Below are 21,996 nucleotides of genomic sequence, written 5' to 3'. Positions count from 1 at the left end.
TTGATAGAAATTGTGTTGAATATATTGATTGTTTAGGTAATATGGATATTTTAATGATATTAATTTTTCCTATCCATGAACACAGTAGGTGCTTCCACTTATTTGTATCTTCTTCAATTTCTTTCTTCAGTGTCATAATTTTCCATGTACAAGTCTTTTACATCCTTGGTTAGGTTTATTCCTAGGTATTTCATTTTTTCTTTTGTAGCAATTGTAAATAAGATTGTTTTCTTATTTCCCTTTTCTGTTAGTTCATTATTGGCACATAAAAATGATGCTGATTTCTGGATATTAATTTTGTATCCTCCCACTTTGCTGAATTCCTGATTCAAGGTATCAGTTCTAGTAGTTTCTTGGTGGAATCTTTGGAGTTCTCTATGTACAGTATCATGTTACCTGCAAATAAAGACAGTTTTACTTCTTCCTTTCCAGTTTGGATGCCTTTTTTATTTTTTCTTGTTGTCCAATTGCTGTGGCTAAGACTTCCAGTAATACTTTGAATAAGGGAGGTGAAAAAAGACATCCTTGTCTTGTTTCCGATCTTAAGAGGAATCTTGCAGTTTTTGCTCATTGATTATGATGCCTGCAGTGGGTTTGTCAAATATATGACCTTTATTATTTTTATGTATGGTCTCTCTAATCTCACCCTGCTGAGAGTTTTTTTTTTATCATAAATGGGTGCTAGTTTTTATCAAAAGTTTTTTCTGCATATACTGACATGATCTGGTTTTTATCCTTCATTTTGTTTATGGGGTATGTCACATTTGTTGACTTGTTGTTTTACTTGTTAATTCAGTTACTTCATTAGATTCCACATATGAGTGAAATCATATGGTATTTGCTTTTCCCCCAACTGGCTTATTTCACTTAGCATAATGTACCAACCTTGCATTCCTGGAAGAAATCGCACTTGATAATGGTGTATGATTTTTTTTTTTCATGCACTGCTGGATGCAGCTTGCCAATATTTTGTTTATGATTTTAGCATCTATGTTCATCATGGATATTGGCCTATATTTTTCTCTTTTTTTTTTTTTAGTGTTTTTATCTAGCTTTGGAATTAGAATAATGCTGGCCTGGTAAAATGAGTTTGGGATCTTTCCCTCATTTTGAATTTTATGAAAAAGTTTGAGAAGAGGTGTTAATTTTTTCTGGAAATGTTTGGTAAAAATCACCTGTGAAGCCATGTGGTACAGTGTTTTTGTTTGCTGGGAATTTTTTTGATTAGTGCTTCAATTTCATTAAGTGTAATCTCTCTATTCAGGTTCCCTGGTTCTTCCTGATTTAGTTTTGGAAGACAGTATGTTTCTAGGAATTTATCCATTTTGTCCAGGTTGTCCAGTTTGTTGGCATATAATTGTTCATAATATTTTCTTACAATCCCTTGTATTTCTTGGTGTCAATTGTTATTTCTCCTATTTCATTTCTGATTTTATTTATTTGGGCCCTTTCTATTTTTCTCTTGATTAACATGGTTAAAAGTTTGTCAATCTTGTTTATCTGTTCCAAGAACCAGCACTTGGATTCATTGATTTTTTTATATCAATTTTTACAATGTATTTCATTTCTTTTTGCTATGATCTTTATTATTTCCTTCCTTCTTCTAACTTTGGGCTTTGTTTGTGGTTCTTTTCCAAGTTCCTTTAAATGTGAAGTTAGATTGTTTATTTGAACTTTTTCTTGTTTTTTTGAGAGAGGCCGATAACGTTATGAATTCCCCCCTTAGGACTGCTTTCCCAGTGTCCCATAGATTTTGGATTTTTTTGTCCTCCTTCAATTGTTTCAAGGTATCTTTTGATTTCTTGCTTGATCTTATTGTTAACCCATTCATTGTTTAACGACATGTTCTTTAGCTTCCATGCCTTTGTGTTTTTCAGTGTTCTGCTTGTAATTGATTTCTAGTTTTATAGCATTGTGGACAGAGAAGACGCTTGATATGATTTCAACATTCTTATATTTATTAAGACTTGTTTGATGTCCTAACAGGTAGTTTTTCCTAGAAAACATTCCATTTGCATTTGAAAAGTATGTGTATTCCACTGCTTTGGGGTGAAATGCTCTGAATATATCAATTCAATCTATTTAATCCAGTGAGTCATTTAAGGTTGCTGCCTCCTTGTTGATTTTCTGCCTTAAAGACCTATGCATTGAAGTCCATAGGGTGTTAAAATCCCCAACTATGACTACATTTCTATCGATCTCTTCCTTTATGTCAATCAAGATATGCATCACATATATAGGCGCTCCTATGTTGGGTACATAAATGTTAATAAGGTTATATCTTCTTGCTGGATTCTTCCCTTTACAATTATGTAATGTCTTTCTTTGTCCCTTACTCTAGCCATAGTTTTAAAGTCTATTTTGTCAGATATAAGTACTGTTACCCCACTTCTCTTTCTTTTCCATTGCAATGAAATATTTATGACTCTTTACTTTTAGTCTGTGTGTATCTTTCAATCTGATATGGATCTCTTGGAAGTGGTATATATATGGACCTTGTTTTCTTATCTATTAAGCTAATCTCTCTCTTTTGATTAGAGCATTTAAGCCATTTACATTTAAGGTGATTATTGATAGATACCTATATAGTGCCATTTTATTGTCAGATTGTTTTCCTCTATTTTTTTCTTTTCTCTTTTTCTTCTTCTTAAAGCAAGTCCTTTAACATTTGTTGCAATGCTGGTTTGGTGTCAACAAACTCTTTTAGCTTTTTCTTGTCTTAAAAGCTCCTTGTTTCCCCTTCCATTTTAAATGACATCCATATTGGGGAAAGTAGCCTTGGTGGTAGGTCCTTGCTTTTTATTATCTTGAATATTTCATGCCACTTCTTTCTGGCTTGAAATGTTTGTGTTGGGAAATCAGATGACAGTTTATTTGGTGCTCCCTTGGAGATAACTACTTCCTTTTCTCTTGCAGCTTTTAGGATTCTCTCCTTGTCTTTAAGCATTGTTATTTTAATTATGATGTGTCTCAGTGTAGGTCTCTTTTGGTCCAAACTGTTTGGAATTCTCTGAGCTTTCTGGACTTTTGTCTTTTTCCTTCACCAGATTAGGGAAATTTTCAGTCATTATCTCTTCAAATAGGTTCTAGACCCCTTGCTCACTCTCTTTTCTTTCTGGCCTTCCCATGATACAGATGCTGTCATGTTTCATGTTGTCCAAAATATTTGATAAGCTCTTTTCATTTTTTCATTTTTTTCTTTTTATTGTTCTTCCTGGGTTTTTATTTTCTACCTTCTTCCAAATCACTGATTAGAGTCTTTTCTTCATCTAACCTACAGTTTATTCCTTCCAGTGGAGTATTTATTTCAGATATTGCCTTCTTTATTTCTGATGGGTCATTTTTTTATGGTTTCCACGTCTTTTTTCATGATATTCAGTCATGAAATCATCACTCTAAACTATCTGATAAATTGCTTGCCTCTACTTTATCTAGTTCTTCTGGAGAATTCTCTTGTTCTTTCATTTTGGGATCAATATCTTTGTCTTCTTATTTTGTCTGCTTTGTATTTTATGCCTTAGCTGTTAAACTAATCAGACTTTTGAAACTGATAGGCTGTTAATCTAATCAAATGGTAATCAACACCCTGGCTTAAGCACCACAAGGTGGGGCAGAGTAATTCCTGTATGGGAGGGTATAGCTTTGCTTCAGACTGCTGTAATTCAATAGGAGCGGTCTGCGTGAGAGTAATGGCTGATGCAGTATGGGGAATGGCTCAGCACAGGGAACCTGGCAGCTATTCCTTCAGTTCTCTCCCCAGAGCAACCAACCCCACACTCTCCTCAAGCATCTCTAGTCCACTCTGCTGTCCCTTTGCCAGAGGCCAGGATAAGTGGCTGCAAATGAGATTTTGTGCATTTGCCCTTTAAGAGGCTTTCTGTGTATCCAGCTGTGACTCCCTGGCAGACAGAAACCCTACTGCTTTTCAGAACTGGATGTTTTCTGGGTTCCTTTCCAGCTCTGGTGCTGTAGGCTGGGTAGCCCAGCTTTGGCTTTAGACCCCAGATTCTCAGGGGGAACCCCATGGCCCTGAAATATCCCTCTAGAACTTCAGCTGCTGCCTTTGGAAGCCCAGCCAGCCTTCTTGCACCTCCTCTGTAATCCTTACTAGTAACATTGTGATTAAATGGTTTCTTCTGTCTGTCCATGCTTATAAAGCTTCTCTCCAGCTAGTGGTCAGTTGATTATTCTGAATGATTCTCTCGAATTTAGTTGTAATTCCATGTTGGTCCTGGGAGGAGGTTAATGTAGCTTCCACTTACTATTCTGCCATCTTGAATCCTAGAAGCCTTTCCAATTGAATGAATCACATGATTTTTCCTTTTTAGGATCTCTCATTTCTTTTTATAAAGCATTCCTTACAGATAAAGTCACTGCCTTTTCTAAATAATGCATATTATATTGTGTCAGTTTTCCTTTCACAAAATGCCACATCCAAATTGGCTTCCTCCATACTGAGTGCTACTAAAAAATTCTCCACTCTCTGAATTCTAACTCAGACCCTCTTTTATAAATTATGTCAATTTTTTACCTCTCTTATCTATAGCCAGAAATTTATTTTGCAGCAAATAAAATTGGAAACTGAAATTAAGGATGAGAAATTATTTGTCCTTAGTTTATAAACACTACGGGACTCTAATTACGTATAACACAAACCTAATTAAAGTATTATAATGATTCACCTCTAATAAATTCATATTGCTGAGTTTGCTGAAAGCTTAAAACATTGACAAAGCTTGTCATATTCACAAGAAATGGACTGTAGGGGAACTCACTTAAAATGCAATATGGCTCCAGGAGCAAAGGCATCTGGGAAATGTTGAACTCTGTTTAACTATCTGTGACTGTTTGATGCTCTACAGCCTCAGGATTGGCTGAGCACCCAGAAAACCAGAATGCAGCCCAAAGATAAACATCATGTCCCCAGGAAGGAGATTAATGAATATATCTGTTACCTTAGGAATGCATTGTTCTTTCTGGTAGACTACATGACCACCCACCATAGTAATATGGTTTTACTATTAATCCCCTATATAAAGGGATCCTGTCATGTGAGGGATATATATTTTTCCCAGCCTGCCACTCCTGGGAGCAGCTGCTTTCCCCATATATGTAAGTTCCTCCTATGTAAGCTCTTATGAATTTGAATACAGCTACAAGTCAGTTCTTTGGAATCAATCTTGAATTAGACTTTGAGGACTCTCCCTCAAACTGGACCGTTAGCCATTTGTAAAGATACATCCTTAATTTATATTCAATTTTATGTTAACATGCACACAAAAAATAATCTTGATAAATATGGAATTTATCTCAAAACTCCCAAAAGATTTTGGAAATTTTCATTACAAACAACTTAGGCTTAGTTATTTATAAAACTAGTGAAACTAAAATTCCTGAAGAAGGTAAAATTAAAGTTATAAAGTTATTAAAATATTTTAAAATTAAAATTAACATCTCTAAAATGTTATATGCCAGATACTTTATAGAGTGCTTTATAGTTATACATTAAACACTAGGATAGCACTATTATTAAAGTACTGCTATTGTCACCATTTTAAAGATACTGAAACTAAGGCATAGAGAGATTAAGAAATATTCTCAAGGTCAACAGCTAGTACAAAATGGATCCAATCACTTGCAAAATCACTTCAATGAGATCTATGATTTTTATAAACTTCTGGTATATTTTATGATTTCCTCAAATATAATGAAGAATGAGAAATTAGTAACATATAGAAATAATTAAAGAAACTAAAGTTTTAATGCTAGTTCTTCGAAAATATCAAACAATTATTTTGATGTAGTAGGCTTCTTTCAAGACTTGGAGAATAAGAGTCACTTAAAACAAATCAAAGTTTTAAAGAATTTCCTAAAGACTCCTCAGTGAGCCGAACGTAAATTTATGTAGGGTTTTCTAAGTTCTGGAGTTTGGGTGTTTGTAATTTGCCTCTGGCTTAAGGACCAGCTCTCTTGTAAAGAGCATCAGAGTAAAACAGGCAGAATGAGAGCACTTGCTCATATCTTGGTGCCCTTTCACCACTGTCTGCAAATTCATAGATTCATGCCTTCTCTGAATCAAAACTGGCATCTTCATATACAGTAGCTTCTGCTGCCACTCTTCAGGAGTGTCATAATGGAACTGATCTAGAAACAATCCTACATAGGTATATTAAATATATCACTTTAACACTTCTCTAAATATACATACGATAAAGACAAACATACTGTATATAATCTGTAGTAGCTGAACTCTTGAATTGCTTTCACTTTAGATCATTGACTTGTTTTCTTCATAATGATTAAATCGATTATTCAACCATTTAGTGTTGATATGGATGGCAGCAAGTACAGAGTTTATATAGAATGTCATTTTGAAACACAACAATGAGGATATTTTAGCAACTTCAGGTATAATATCTGGCAATTTTGTGTCTGCTTTTCTCAATATTTTTGGTAAATCTTTTTTTTCTTCTCAACATCCCTGTAGTCAAAACCTATAAAATCACATTAAGCATATGGGAAATTAAAGACTAGGGATAATCACTCATATTACTGCTGATACTTCACTATATTATAATTAGTTTCTTATTTTAATATTACATTTAACACATAGTTTATATGTTTAAGAAACATTCACCAAGATACAATGAAAATTGTTTTTGCATGTGAAAAAAATCTTCCCTATTTGAAAATTTTAATCTATAACACAGCTGACTTTGGAAATATTTCTGAGAAGCAAGTTATGATTTAAAAGAAAATGAAGAAATTCTGTCATGACAATTACTTCTGCACTATTCTCTACTTTCATATTTTCCCTTCTATATCTCATTCTGATTATTAAAAAAATAAAATAATCACAGTTTTTAAAAAGCTATATACTAATGCTTAAAATTATATTATAAAATGCAATATGAATAAGGACAAGAAGCACAATCAAATATTCTCATTTTGCTGCTGATAAAAATGAGGTGCCAAGAGGAAAAATGACTTGGCCACAGTCTTATGGTAAATCACTGGCAGAGATTCTGTCTCAGATACATTCACTTCTAAGGTATTTCAGGGTCCAAAAATTTTTCAATGAAAACAAACATCACTTAGTAACGGTGTATTATTCTGCAGCCTTCTTGTGATGTGAAATTTCTAGTACTATTTTCCTATCTCACTGGTCAGCTTAAGAAATCATTTCTTAGATTTATAAAATGAAATAACATTAACAATAATATTTACCTTATTAATAAAAATACTTCTATTTCTCCAATAATTATCATAAAGATAGTGGGATAGATATTTCTATTTTACAGAGGTGAAATTTTGGCTTATGGGAAAAAAGAAACAAACATCAACCTACCAAGCTGTTCTTTATGCAGCAGTTCTAATTTTAAGAACTTTAGATGATTTTAACTTCTGTTAAAAGCTTCTGTTAAAGGTAAGAGTTACACTTGGTCAATCATAATTTTTAAAAGTAAATAAAATAAACATATTAATAAGGGTACTGAGAAACTCAATTAACTGAAAGATTTATTTAGCATTAAAAAACCACCCACTCTTCAAAATATAGTTCAAATTATATAATTCAAAACTGATAAGGCACTAAAGGAAAAGACTAATAGGCATATAAAAAATATTGTTTATATCACATAGAAAACATTTATAACAGCTATGTTATTAATCAAGTCCAATCAATTTCAAACTCACTGTTAGCAAAGATTTGTTTCTGCACTCTACAAATTGTTTTAACAACGATTCCACAGGATTGCAAATTTAAATAAAAACATCAGAAAGAAAAAACAAACCAACAGTAACCAGAGGGGAGGAGGGAGGCAGGTAGAGGAGAAAAGAAGGGGAATGGTCAAGTCAAGGAACATGTATAAAGGACCCATGGACAAAGCCAAAGTGCGGAAGGATTGAGGGTGGGAGGTGGGGGTGGGTGGAGGAGGGGAAAGTGGTTGCAAGGAAATGGAGACAAATGTATTTGAACAATAAAAAGAAATAAATTAAAAAATAATAATAGCTAAAAAAAATCAAGAGAATGCACGATGGTGAAAGAGTAGGTGAAAGTTGTTACACTCACCTCCTCCTAGGACAAAGTGTAATTACAACTAAAATATAGGGGGGGGGCGCTGAATAACCAACTGAAGACTAGATTAACACAAGTCTTAAAACCAAAGATTTACCGAACCTACATGCAGACTGGTAGGAAAGGCAGAGACTCAAAATGGGTTCAACCCTCTCCTCCCACCCACTCACATGAGGTAGGTGAGAGTCCAGAGGGATATCTCAGCTGCAAAGGTTTCCCCTGAAGAGCATGGTGTCTTAACCCAATACTAGGATCTCTAGCCTACACACTAAAGCTAGGAAGAGGTGCCCACACAATATCTGGCTGTGAAAATCAGCAGGATTCTAACTGTCAGTGAGTGATAGGTGTCTGCTAGACACCCAGACACCTTCTTAAAGGACCAGCACACAAACTCTCCTTCACAGCCTGGGCTCCAGCAGAAGTAAGGCAGAGCAGACGAGAGTTATATGAGACTGTGTTTTGTGGCTCTGGGAAGAGAGCAGAAGGAAGAGCCACTAGCGTCCCTGTGTTGAGTCTCTCTCCTACACCACAGATGCCATCTTTTTTGGGTTGAGCTCCTCTTCATATGGCATCAGCCTAAAGGAATGAAATAACTCTACCTTCCAGACACCCTGTCAACCTGTCCTCCAGAGTCCATGCCCTGTGGAGGACCAATATAACTCAGAGGTGTCAGTGACTGAGTTGTGTAGTTCTGGAAAGCTGAGCTAGTGACCCTACCTACTTGTCCAGCACCTCTTCCTCATGACAGTTTTACTAGCCCCACCTTCCTGACTCTCAGTGACTGGCCTCACAAAGCTGGGGTTCTTGAGGAGGCTCTGGGCAGAATCTGAAACAGACTAAGTTGTACATTTCTGAGACCGTAGCCATATTTCCCTTCTACATCTAACTGGTACAAAACCACTCTTTCAAATGGACAAATCTTGGTTAGTGTGGGCCTGATGAATTCTGCTGGTTTCCCCAATTATTCTCTGAGACTCCACACCACTAAAAAGGTTTGTAGGAATGTAGCAGGGGTGGCAGCTAGTCTTGGTATAGTCTGGGGCCTTCTTTAAATGGCCTCAGATCCACCACTGGCTCCAAGTTTAAATCTATGTCAATCTGGTGAACATCGCAATGCTCTATTGGTGACTCATTGGAAACCTACTTCACACAAATAACATACAACCAGAGGCTTGTTCAGTGACTGAGCCTAATAGATAGCTAACAGGCAGTCAATAAGCAGAAGGTGGAGGTGGGTCTTGGAATTTCTTGGGTCTGTTGCTAACCTGCTCCCAGGCTCTGTGCTGGTGGAAGCCAACATTTGCAGGAAGCCTTACATTTCCCATGCACACCCAGATCCAACAGAGGCATGCACAAACTATAGATTGCTTTGTAACTTCAAACATTTTATCCCAGGACCAATCACAGGCAGTGTCAGACATGGATCTGCACCAGATCCCACCCAAAAGCCACCCAAAACAATACACTCAATGGCAGGCTTCCAAACACATCAGAACAGGATCCAATTAGCAATACAAGTGGCAAATTCAAAGGGGGGTCTTTACATGAACCAAACCCTGCTGGGTGGGACAAATTCCACTTTACGTGTTCAGCAACAGCACAGCAGCTCATACACTGTCATCAAGGTTGATCCTCACAGTCAGCCATCCTGAGAATTGACCACATGGACAGGCCAACAGTAATCAAAACTCAACTACAACAGAAAGGTTTGCATAACCCAACTCTGCAAGAGATATGATGCATGAGTGGGCATGTTGTTGTGATGAAGCTGCTAATCAGCAGTTGCATACACCTTCAGCTTTCTGAATCATCCAAATAGTTTCTGTTCAGGAATGTTCAAGCTTAATACAAAATTTGATGTAGATTTGTTGCTCTACTTGCTTAGTCATTTTGAATGTGACAGCCAAACAGTATACATGATCACTCAACGGTGTCTTCCACTCTGACTGACTAGTACAGTGATCATCATTGTTCACACATGGACATTCTATTCCACTCTCTTTCACTGCCATGTTACATCGATGTCAAGAAATCGTTCTTGGAGAAGATGGTGGAGGAGTGAATGGGAGTCACGCTGACCTCCTCCCCCTAAGACCAAACTGGAATTGCGACTAAATAGTGGAGTAATCACCTGCAAAACAATGGAACGATGGTGGGAGAGGAGCCTTGGAGCTGCAGACAGTGGATTCGACTCTCATACATCCCAATGGGTGAGAAGTGTGTTGGAAGCTCAAGAGGGTGGGCGGGGTGCCCACGAGCACTAGCACCAGAGGGACATTGAAACAGCCAGTTGGATCCCCCAGAGAAGAACGGGGTCTGAATCACAAACAGGGACCCCTAAACTACAGCAGCTAAAATCAAGAAAATACAGACAAAAGGCAACCCCGAAAAGCTGAGGGGCGCTCTCTGTCAGAGACAGGTGGCTGGGGATGCAAAGAGACATTTAAAGGGCCAAGGCAAAAGTTGCAGTGGCAGCCACCGTCCTTGATCTCTGGGCAGAGGTGGCAGCAGGGTGGGTTGGTACCTGGGAAAAGACTGGTGAGGAAAACTTTGTGAAGAGAACTGACACGGCGGCCAGTGGAGCCCCGGTGATGACGCACCTCCCACTCTGCAGCTACCATCTTGCTCAGGCATAAGGGAATCAATTAACCTGCCTTCTGTGCCCTCCGCACACAGCTTGTGCATGTGAGCTGCGGGGATGAGTGCAGACTGGCTGGGAGAGCCTTGAGGAGAGACTGAAGATGGAGGCGTTGGGGAAAGAACCGGAGGAGGAATCAGGGAGTCCGGACTCCTTCTCCTTGCAGTAGTCTCCATTGTGTGGGAAGAGGCCACACCCACAAAGAGCCAAAAGCCAAAAAGCACACATAGAAACCCCAAAACCACCCAGTGCAGGTGTGCACACTTGCGTCGAGTGGCGGGTGAGGGTTGGCGAGCATGTGTGATCTGCGCGGGCTGGCAAGGGTTCACACTGGCTGGCAAGGCCTCCCACAGATTGGCACAGATATGGCCTGCGAGGGAGTGCACAGATTGGCAAGGGCAGGCGTAAATTGACCCACCCTGCCCGAGATTATGGAGAGGCTCACAGAAATAGTAGATCCCACGCCGAAGGTGTCACAGAGCTGCCCAGAGTCCCTGGAGGAGAGACTGGAGACAGGATTAACCAGAGAGTCCTGGAGCTGACTTCCTCCCATTTCCGTAGTCCCCATTGGGCGAGGGCAAGCAACACACCCAAACAGCCAAAAGCGGGAAAAACACACAATAGAAGACCCTAAAGTGACCAGTGTCAGGGATCCCGCTGGCCAGGGGGGCCAGATGAGTATGCGAGGTAGCGAATAAGCACCCTGGTCTGGGACAAGCACATGTAAGCCCAAGGAGGCGGGGGATACTGCCCCACCTTGGAGCACGCTAAAGGAGCTGCGGTGAGAGTGCAGAACGATCCCAAAAAATAGTCCAGCCCTGACCGAAGAGGTCACAGAGCTGCACCAAGCAGGAGTCAGACACAGACAGTAGACTCCTGGAAGGCTCAAACAAACAAGACAAGGTCATATAGGGTCAACAACTAACATCATGAGAGGCAGGCCCAGAAAGAAAAGGGAAAAATAAATAAATAAATAAATAAATAAAAAGGCCCACCTACTACCATAGACGTTTAATCCACAAAGTCAGGAAATCTATAAAGCCCAATTGAAGCAGAGGAAAAATAAATAAATAAATAAGAAAATTACTTAACAGATTCTCACAAAAATGGGAAGAAAAAGAAGTTCCCGCCAAATGAGTGGAAAAGGGGACACCCCACAGAGAGACCTCAATGAAATAGACGCAAGGGCAATATCAGATATTGAATTCAAAACAATGGTTGTAAGAAAGCTCAATGAGCTCAGCCAGCTCAAAGAAAACTATGAGAAACCGCACAGAAACTATCAGGATCTTACAACAAACTATAGCAACCTGGAAAAGGACATAGAAACTATCAAGAGACACAAGAGGATATGAAGAATACCATTTGTGAATTAAAGAACACAGTAGAAGGAATACAAAGCAGGCTGGATGAAGCCGACGATCGAATCAGTGAGATGGAGGACAAGGTAGAAAAAAGCTCCCAGAAAGAACAAGAAATGGAAAAAAGACTCAAAAAGAATGGAGAGGCACTTAGGGAAATGCAGGACAACCTGAAACACAATTATATCTGTATAATAGGGATACCAGAACAAGAAGAAGGGGAGCAAGAGATAGAGAACCTCCTCAAAAAAGTAATGATGGAAAATTTCCCTAATTTGAGGAGAGAAAGGCTCTCATGGATCCAGGAGGCACAGAGGATCCCACTCAAGAGGGACTCAAGGAGGTCCGCTCCAAGACACATCATCATTAAAATGGCAACTATCAAAGACAAAGAGAGAATCCTCAGGGCAGCAAGGGAGAAAGAGAAAGTAACACACAAGGGGGCTCCCATATGGCTAGGAGCTGACTTCTCAACAGAAACACTACAAGCCAGAAGGGAATGGCAACAAATATTCCAAGTAATGAAAAGCAAGGGCCTACAACTAAGGCTGCTCTACCCAGAAAGGCTCTCAATTAAAATAGAAGGGGAAATACGGAGTTTCCCCAGACAACAGAAGGCTAAAAGAATACATCTCTACCAAACCAGCACTCCAACATATGTTCAAGGGACTGGTTTAAGAAGATAAAGGAAAAGAGTGAGAAAGAGAAAAACACAGGTACAAAGAGAAAAGATGAATAAGTTTCTATCAGTAATATCTCTCAGTGTGAATGGAATAAATGCCCCAATCAAGAGACATAGGGTAGCTGAATGGATACAAAAACATGACCCACACATATGCTGCCTACAAGACATGCACCTCAGAGCAAGAGACCTACACAGATAGAAAGTAAAGGGATGGAAAAAAATATTCCAAGCAAATGAGCAAGAGAAAAGGCCAGGGTTGCCATACTTGTATCAGACAAGGTAGATTTCAAAGCAAAGGCCATAAAAAGAGACCCAGAGGGGCACTTTATAGTACTTAAAGGAAGAATCTATCAAGAAAACATAAAAATTGTAAACTTATATGCACCCAACATAGGAGCAGTCAAATATATAAGGAAAAACTTGGACGACTTCAAAAAAGATATAGACAGCAACACACTGATAGTAGGGGATTTCAACACCCCACTGTCAAAAATGGACAGATCTTCCAAACAAAACATTAATAAACATATTGTGGCACTGAATGACACACGGAATCAAAGAGACTTAACTGACATATATAGAACCTTACATCCCAAAGAAGAAAAATACACATTCTTTTCAAATGCTCATGGCAGTTTTTCAAAGATAGACCACATGATAGGACACAAAGCAAGCCTCAGCAAATTCAGGAAAATGGAAATAATACCAAACTTTTTCTCGGACCACAAGGGCTTGAAACTGGAAATCAACCTCAAAGAGAAACTTCAAAAACTTGCAAACTGATGAAGACTGAACAGTATACTATTAAACAATGAATGGGTCAATAATGAGATAAGAGAATAAATCGAAAACTTTCTGGAAACAAATAAAAATGAACAGACACCAGTCCAAAACCTATAGGACACAGCAAAGGCAGTTCTGAGAGAGAAGTTCATAGCAATACAGGCTTACCTAAAAAAGATAGAAACATTTCAAATAAAAGACCTAACACTACAACTTCAAGAACTGGAGACACAACAACAAATAAATCCCAGAGCAAGTAGAAGGAAGGAAATAGTCAAGATTAGAGTAGAACTGAATGACACAGAGATGAAAAGAACAATTCAAAGGATCAACCGATCCAGAAGCTGGTTCTTTGAAAAGATAAATAAAATTGACAATCCTTTAAGCAGACTCATCAAGAAAAAAAGGGAGAGGATCCAATTAATAAAATCAGAAATGATAGAGGAGAAATAACAACTGATACCACAGAAATACAAAGGATCATCAGAAACTACTAGGAACAATTATATGTCAAGAAATTTGAAAATCTTGATGAAATGGACAAATTTTTAGAAGAGTATAATCTTCCAACACTGAAGGAGGAAGAAACAGAAAGCTTGAACAGACTGATAACAGCTAGGAAATTGAAGCAGTAATCAAGAAACTCCCAACACACAAAAGCCCAGGGCCGGATGGTTTCACAGGAGAATTTTACAAAACATTTAAGGAAGAGCTAACCCCTGTCCTTCTCAGACTATTCCAAAAAATCCAAGAGGAGGGAAGACTCCCAGACTCTTTCTATGAGGCCAGCATCACCCTGATCCCAAAACCAGATAAAGACCCTACAAAGAAGGAAAACTACAGGACAATTTCTCTGATGAACATAGATGGTAAAATCCTTAACAATATATTGGCACACCGCATCCAGCAATACATTCAAAAGATTATCCACCATGATCAAGTGGGATTCATCCCAGGCATGCAGGGATGGTTCAATATACACAAGTCAATAAACGTGATACATCACATAAATAAAAGACAAAAATCACATGATCATCTCGATAGATGCAGAAAAAGCATTCACTAAGGTACAGCACCCATTTATGATCAAAACTCTCAGCAAACTGGGAATATGTGGGGCATTCCTCAACATAATAAAGGCCATATATGAAAAACCTACAGACAATATCATACTCAACGGGCAAAAACTGAAAGCTTTCCCATTAAGATCGGGAACACGACAAGGATGTCCACTTTCACCACTTCTTTTCAACATCGTATTGGAAGTCCTAGCCACAGTGGTCAGACTAGAGAAAGAGATAAAAGGCATCCAAATAGGAAAGGAGGGAGTAAAGCTATCATTGTTTGCAGATGATATGATAGTGTACATTGAAAACCCTGTAGACTCTACCAAAAAACTCCTCAATCTAATAAGTGAATTTGGCAAAACAGCAGGATACAAAGTCAATATTCAGAAATCAAAGTCATTTTTGTACACCAGCAATGAAATAGAAGAAGAAGAAATCAGAAAGAAAAATACCATTCAATATAGCAAGAAGAAAAATAAAGTACCTAGGAATAAATTTAACCAAAGAGGTAAAAGATCTGTACACAGAAAACTATACAACTTTGAAGGAAGAAATTAAGGAAGACACAAATAAATGGAAGCATATACCGTGCTCATGGATTGGAAGAATTAATTTCATCAAAATGTCCATACTACCCAAAGCAATTTATAGATTCAACGCAATCCCTATTAAGATACCAATGACGTATTTCACAGAAATAGAACAGACATTTCAAAAATTTATATGGAACCATAAATGACCCAGAATAGCTGCAGCAATTTTGAGAAAGAAAATCAAAGTAGGAGGGATCACAATACTGGACATCAAACTCTACTACAAAGCCACTATACTCCAAACAATCTGGTACTGGCACAAGAACAAATACATAGAGCAGTGTAACAGAATAGAAAGCCCAGAAATCATCCCAGGTCTATATGGGCATCTAATATTGGACAAAGGGGGCCGAAGAATAAAATGGAGCAATAATAGCCTCTTCAACAAATGGTGCTGGGAGAGCTGGACGGCTACATGCAAAAAATTGAAATTGGATCATCCGCTGACACCATACACAAAAAGAAACTCAAGGTGGATAAAAGACTTAAATATAAGTCACACACCATAAAAGTCCTAGAGGAGAACATTGGCAGGAAACTCTCAGATATCCCACGCAGCAATTTTTTCACTGATATGTCTCCTAAAGCAAGGGACATAAAGGAAAGAATAAATAAGTGGGTCCTCATCAAAATAGGAAGCTTCTGCATGGCTAAAGAAGACATCAGCAAAATGAAAAGGGAGCCAACCGTATGGGAAAATATATTTGCTAATGATACATCAGATAGAGGTTCGATCTCCAAGTCATATAAAGAACTCACTCGACTCCACTCCAAGACAACAAACGATCCAATCAAGAAATGGGCAAAGGACCTGGGCAGTCGCTTTTCCAAGGAGGAGATACAGAGGGCCCAGAGGCATTTGTAAGGATGCTCAGCATCACTAGCCATCAGAGAAATGCAGATCAAAACCACCATAAGGTACCACCTCACACTGTAAGAATGGCCATCATAAACAGATCAACAAACAACAGGTGCTGGCAAGGCTGTGGAGAAAAGAGAACCCTAGTACACTGTTGGTGGGAATGCAGACTGGTACAGCCACTGTGGAAAGCAGTGTGGATTTTCCTCAAAAAGCTGAAAATGGAACTGCCTTTTGATCCAGTGATTCTCTTGCTGGGACTATACCCTAAGAATCCCAAAACACCAATACAAAAGAACCTATGCACCCCAATGTTCATAGCAGCACAATTGACAATAGCCAAGAGTTGGAAGCAAACTAAATGCCCATCAGTAGATGATTGGATCAGAAAAGTGATGATACATATACACAATGGAATACTACGCAGCAGAAAGAAAAAAAGAAGTACTAAACTTCGCGACAGCATGGCTGGAACTGGAGAGCATTACGCTAAGCGAAATAAGCCAGCGGGCGAAAGACAAATACAGTAAGATCTCACCTATAAGTGGAACCTAACCAAGAATACAAAGATGTAAGGAAAATAAGACCAGCAACACTGAAAGGAAAAGAAACCAACAGAGACAAGAGGGAAGGGGGGGAGGGGAAAAGGAAGGGAATGGGAAAGTCAAGGAACATATAGCAAAGAGTCATGGACAAAACCAAAGGGTAAGAGCTGAGGGAGGGAAGGTAGGAGGGAGCAAGGGAAAGTGGTGGGGGGTAGGCAGAGACAAATGTATTTGAATAAATAAATTTTAAAAAAAATCGTTCTTGTTGCATTAACAATGGCAGGAACTTTTCTGGACAGCCTCATTCATATATGCTGTCTACAAGAGACCCATGTCAAAACCCAAACAAATGCACACTGTAAGTAAAATATTGAAAAAGACATTTGTTGCAAATGGAAATTTTAAAAAACACTGGGTATCAATGTATCAGTACTTATGTCTGATTACATAGATTTCAGAACTAAGGCTATAATAAGAGAAAAAGAACATTACATAATGGTAAAGGGGTCAAACAAGAGGATATAACCCTTGTAAACATTTATGAATCCAACATAGGAGCACCTCAACAAAGCAATTTTAATGGACACAAAAGGAGGTATCAAAAGTTATACAGTTATATTAAGTGTATTTTAACATCCCACTGACATCAGTGGGTAGATCTTCCAGACAGAAAATCAAAAAGAAAACAGCAGCCTTAAATGACACACTAGATCAGATGAATTTAACTGATATCCTCAGAGCATTTCATCCCAAGCAGCAAATTATACATTCTTTTCAGATGCACACAAAAAGTTGTTGTTGTTGTTTTTAAGGATAGACAACATGTTAGGGCACAAAACAAATCTCTTAAATTTAAGAACATTGAAATCATATCAAGCATCCTCTCTTACCATAATGGTGTGAAAATAGAAATCACTCTCAAGAAGAAAACTGAAAACACAAAGACATGGAGGTTGAATAATGTGTTATTAAATAATGAATGGGTTAACAATGACATAAGGAAAGAAATCAAAATATACCTTGAGACAAATGGAAGTGAAACAGAGCCAAAATTTATGGAACACAGAACAGTCCTAAGAGGAAACTTCATAGTATTACAGGCTTACCTCAATAAATAAAAACAATCTCAAATAAACAGTCTAACCTTACATTTAATGGAACTAGAAAAAGAACAACAAAATTCAAAGTGAGTAGAAAAAAAGAAATAATAAAAATCAGAGCAGATATAGATGAAATACAGCAAAAAAATGAATACAAAATAGTGAAATTAAGAGCTCATTCTTTGAAAAGATAAAAAGATTTATAAACTTTTAACCAGACTCATCAAGAAAAAAGGAGAGAAGATCCAAATAAAATCAGAAATGAGAGAGGGAAGCAACAACTGACACCACAGAAACACAAATTATTAACAAGAAACCCTTACAAAGAACAGCATGCCAACAAATTGGAGTATCTGGAAGAAACAGATGAATGCCTAGATAAATACAATCTTTTAAAACTGAATTAAGAAGAAACCAAATCTGAAGAGACCCATTACAACTATTGGAATAGAACAACTATTTTAAAACAACTCACACCAAACAGAAGTCCTGGACCAAATGGCTTCACAGGTGAGTTTTATTATACATTCAAAGAACACCTAACTTTGCCAAACTATTTCAAAAATTTCAAGAGTAGGGAAGACTCCTGAGCTCATTTGATGAGGCCAGCATTCTTTTAATTCCAAAACCAGATAAAGACAATATAAAGAAACAAAATTATAGGCCAGTATCCCTGGTGAACGCAGATATTAAAATCCTCAACAAAATATTAGCAAAACAAATCCAGCAATACATTATAAAGATAATACACCATGATCAAGTGGGATTTATTCCTGGGATACAAAATTGGTACAATATTCACAAATCAATTAATATGGCACACCACATAAATAAAATGAAGGATAAAAATTATATGATTATATAAATAGATGAAGAAAAACATTGGACAAAATCCTGTACCCATTCATGATAAAAACTTTTAGCAAAGTAAGAATAGAGGGAGCTTGCCTCAACATAATAAATGCCATATGTGACAAACCCACAGTTAACATCATACTTAGGTGGGAATAATTAAAAGTATTTCCCTTAAGATAAGGAACAGGAATGTTCTTTCACCACACTGATACAACATTGCACTGGAAGTCCTAGCCACAACAATTAGGCAATAAGAAGAAATAAAAGCCACCCAGATTGAAAAAAAAGTAAAAAAGTCATTATTTGCAAATGACATGATAGTGTATAGAAAGCACCCTAAAGATTCCACCAAAAAACTACTAGAATTGATAAATGAATTTAGTAAATTAGCAGGGTATAAAATTAATACTCTGATACAGTTGCATTTTTGTACACCAGTAATGAACTATCAGAAAGGAAGGCTAAGAAAGCAATCCCATTTACAATTATATAAAAAATTAAATATGCAGAAATAAATTTAACCAACAATGTAAAAGAAAAGCACTCAGAAAATTATGACACTAAAGAAATAAATTGAAGAAAATACAATTAAATGAAAGCCATAGGTTGGAAAAACTAACCTCATTAAAATGTTCATAATACCCAAAGAAACCTGTATATTTAATGAAACCTATCAAAATACCAATGATGTATTTCATACAACTAGAATTAATAATCCAAAAATTTATATGGAACCACAAAAGAGTAAAAAGTCACAACAGTCTTGATAAGAACAAAATTGAAGGTATCATCTACCTGATATCAAACTATATTACAAGCCTATAGTAATCAAAATAGTATGTACTGGAATAAAAGCAAACATATTGATCAATAGAAGAGATTAGAAATCCCAGAAAAAAAAAACAAACAAACCTGCCCATAAGGTCAATTAGTATTTGACAAAGGAGGCAAAAACAAGCAATGGAGTAAAGACAGTCTGTTCAATAAATAGTGGGGAAATTGGTCAGATACAGGTAAAAAATGTAACTAGAATACCTTCTTATATCATATAAAAAATAAACTCACAATAGAGTAATGATTTAAACTTAGCTTCAAAACTATAGAACACTTAGAAGAAAACATAGGCAGTAAAATCTCAAACATTTCTCTTAGCAATGTTTTTTACAGATACATCCCACTGGCCAAGGCAAAAAAAATAAATAAATAAACAAGACAACATCAAACTAGAAATTTTTTGCACAGCAAAGGAAACCATCAACAAAACGAAAAGATAACCTACTCACATATTATAGAATTTTACACTGGAAACCAATATACTTTTATTAACTAATGTCACCCCAATAAATTAATAACAAAGAAAAAGGAAAGGAAAAGTCAGCCTACTGGAGAAGATATTTGTCAATGACACATCTGATTAGGGGGTAATATCCAAAATTTGTAAAGAACTTATACAAGTCAATACCAAGAAAACACTTAAATTAAAAATATAAATGGTCAAAAGACCTGAATAGACATTTTTCCAAAGAGGACATACAGATGGAAAATAGACATATAAAATGATGCTCAACATCAGTAATCATGAAAGAAATGCAAATTAAAAGCGCAATAAGACATCACCGCACACCTGTCAGAAAGCTATCAATAAATAAACAGGAAGTATTGGGATGGATGTAGAGAAAAGTGAGCCTTCAGACACCATTAATGGGAATACTGATTGGTGCAGCCACTCTAGAAAATAGGATGAAGTTTCCTTTACAAATTAAAAAAAAAAAATCTAAATGTCTTATGACCCAGCAATTCCACTTCATGGTGTATATCCAAAGAAATCCAAAACATACTAATTTGAAAAAGTATGTGCAATCCTATGTTTATTGCAGCATTATTTACAGTAGTCAAGATTTGGAAACAACCCCAATGCCCATCAGAAAATGAGTGGATAAAAAAGCAATGGTACACATATACAATGGAATATTACTCAGCCATAAAAGAGAATGAAATCTTACCATTTGCAACAGCATGGATGGACCTAAGGATATTATGCTAAGTGAAAAATGTCAGTCTGTGACAGTCAAATAACATATGATTTCACTTATATGTGGAAACTAAAGAACAATATAAATGAACAAAGAGAACAGAAACAGTCTCATAGATACAGAGAACAAACTGATGGTTGCCAGAGTGTTGGGCTGTATGGGAATTCAGTGAAAAAGATGAAGAGATTGCAAAGTACAGATGGCTAATTACAAAATAGTCACAAGGATATAAAGTACAACATAAGAAATATAGTACGTATGGTGCCAGGTATGTACTAAAAATATTAAGGGAACATTCTGCAAAGTATATGATTGTCTAATGAGTATGCTGTACACCTGAAAATACAAAATAATATAAAATAATCAAACATCAAAATAACCCAGATAAAATTAGAACATACAATAAAAATTTTTAAATTTTCACATTAAATAACATTAAAATATTACTATCAAACATACTGAATGAATATTAAGCAAAATTTAGAGAAAATTTATAGTCTTCCATATTTGTATTAGAGAGTAAAGAGCAAACACTAGCACTATAATAGAAAGGATCATATATATGTAAACTTTGACTTCTTGAGAAAACAAGTATAAAATTTATATATATACACCAAAATTGATCATGGAAAATTGAGAAGAATATGTATAGAAAACAAATATATAACAAATGCAAATATTAAAAGAATACCTAAAACCTTATAAAATATGTTTAAAATAGGAAATTTAAGTGAGATTGGTTTTTAGAATTGTATAAATTACCAAAATTTATTCCAAATAAATGTAAAACCTAACCCTAAAACTGTAACGTTTTTAAAATTTTAAAATAATATCTATTTTTTAAAAGTTAATATGCACATAATAGGAAACTGATAATCACAAACAACAATGAACAAAGTCATCTAAAACCACAAGCAGTTTACAGTTTGATAAACAACATGCACCTGGACACATTCATAGTGTAGCTAGTGCAAGATTTTAACAAAATGGAAAGTATAAAACTTGGAATGGAAGAAACAAAACTGCCACTATTAACACATTAAAGCAGTCTGAAAAAAACAGGTGTTGGTAAGGATAGGGAAAAAAGGAAACTCTCACATTGTTGACAGTGGAAGTATAAACCCTCACATAACTCAGAAATCAGTTTTCACTGACTAAGTACATCTGAGCATGCACACACCACATAAGGAAGTCATTCCACTCCCAGAGCAGTATTCCTTTGCAGTCTTTATATGGGCACCATGAGACATGTGTATGAATATAGCAGTGCCCAAACTGTTTTATACATTAATAATTCTCTTTTTCAACAAAACAAACAAGGAAGAAAAATATAACCAGCAACATTGAAAGAAAAAAACAAACCAACAGAATGAGAAGGAAGGAGGAAGGGGGATAATGGG

General features: G+C 36.7%; 1 protein-coding gene across 1 annotated transcript in view; it reads right to left on the bottom strand.

Moving 5' to 3' along the window:
• Nucleotides 1–21,996, bottom strand: part of DPP10 (dipeptidyl peptidase like 10) — a 715,542-nt gene that overhangs the window by 146,714 nt on the left and 546,832 nt on the right. The gene's annotated exons all lie outside the window — the stretch shown is intronic.

Source organism: Pteronotus mesoamericanus, unplaced genomic scaffold, assembly GCF_021234165.1.
Source record: "Pteronotus mesoamericanus isolate MK-2021 breed Mesoamerican mustached bat unplaced genomic scaffold, CSHL_Meso_final contig_27, whole genome shotgun sequence".
Lineage (NCBI taxonomy): Eukaryota > Metazoa > Chordata > Mammalia > Chiroptera > Mormoopidae > Pteronotus > Pteronotus mesoamericanus.
Note: the sequence above shows the minus strand (reverse complement) of the source record. Positions and strands in the feature narration are given on the sequence as shown.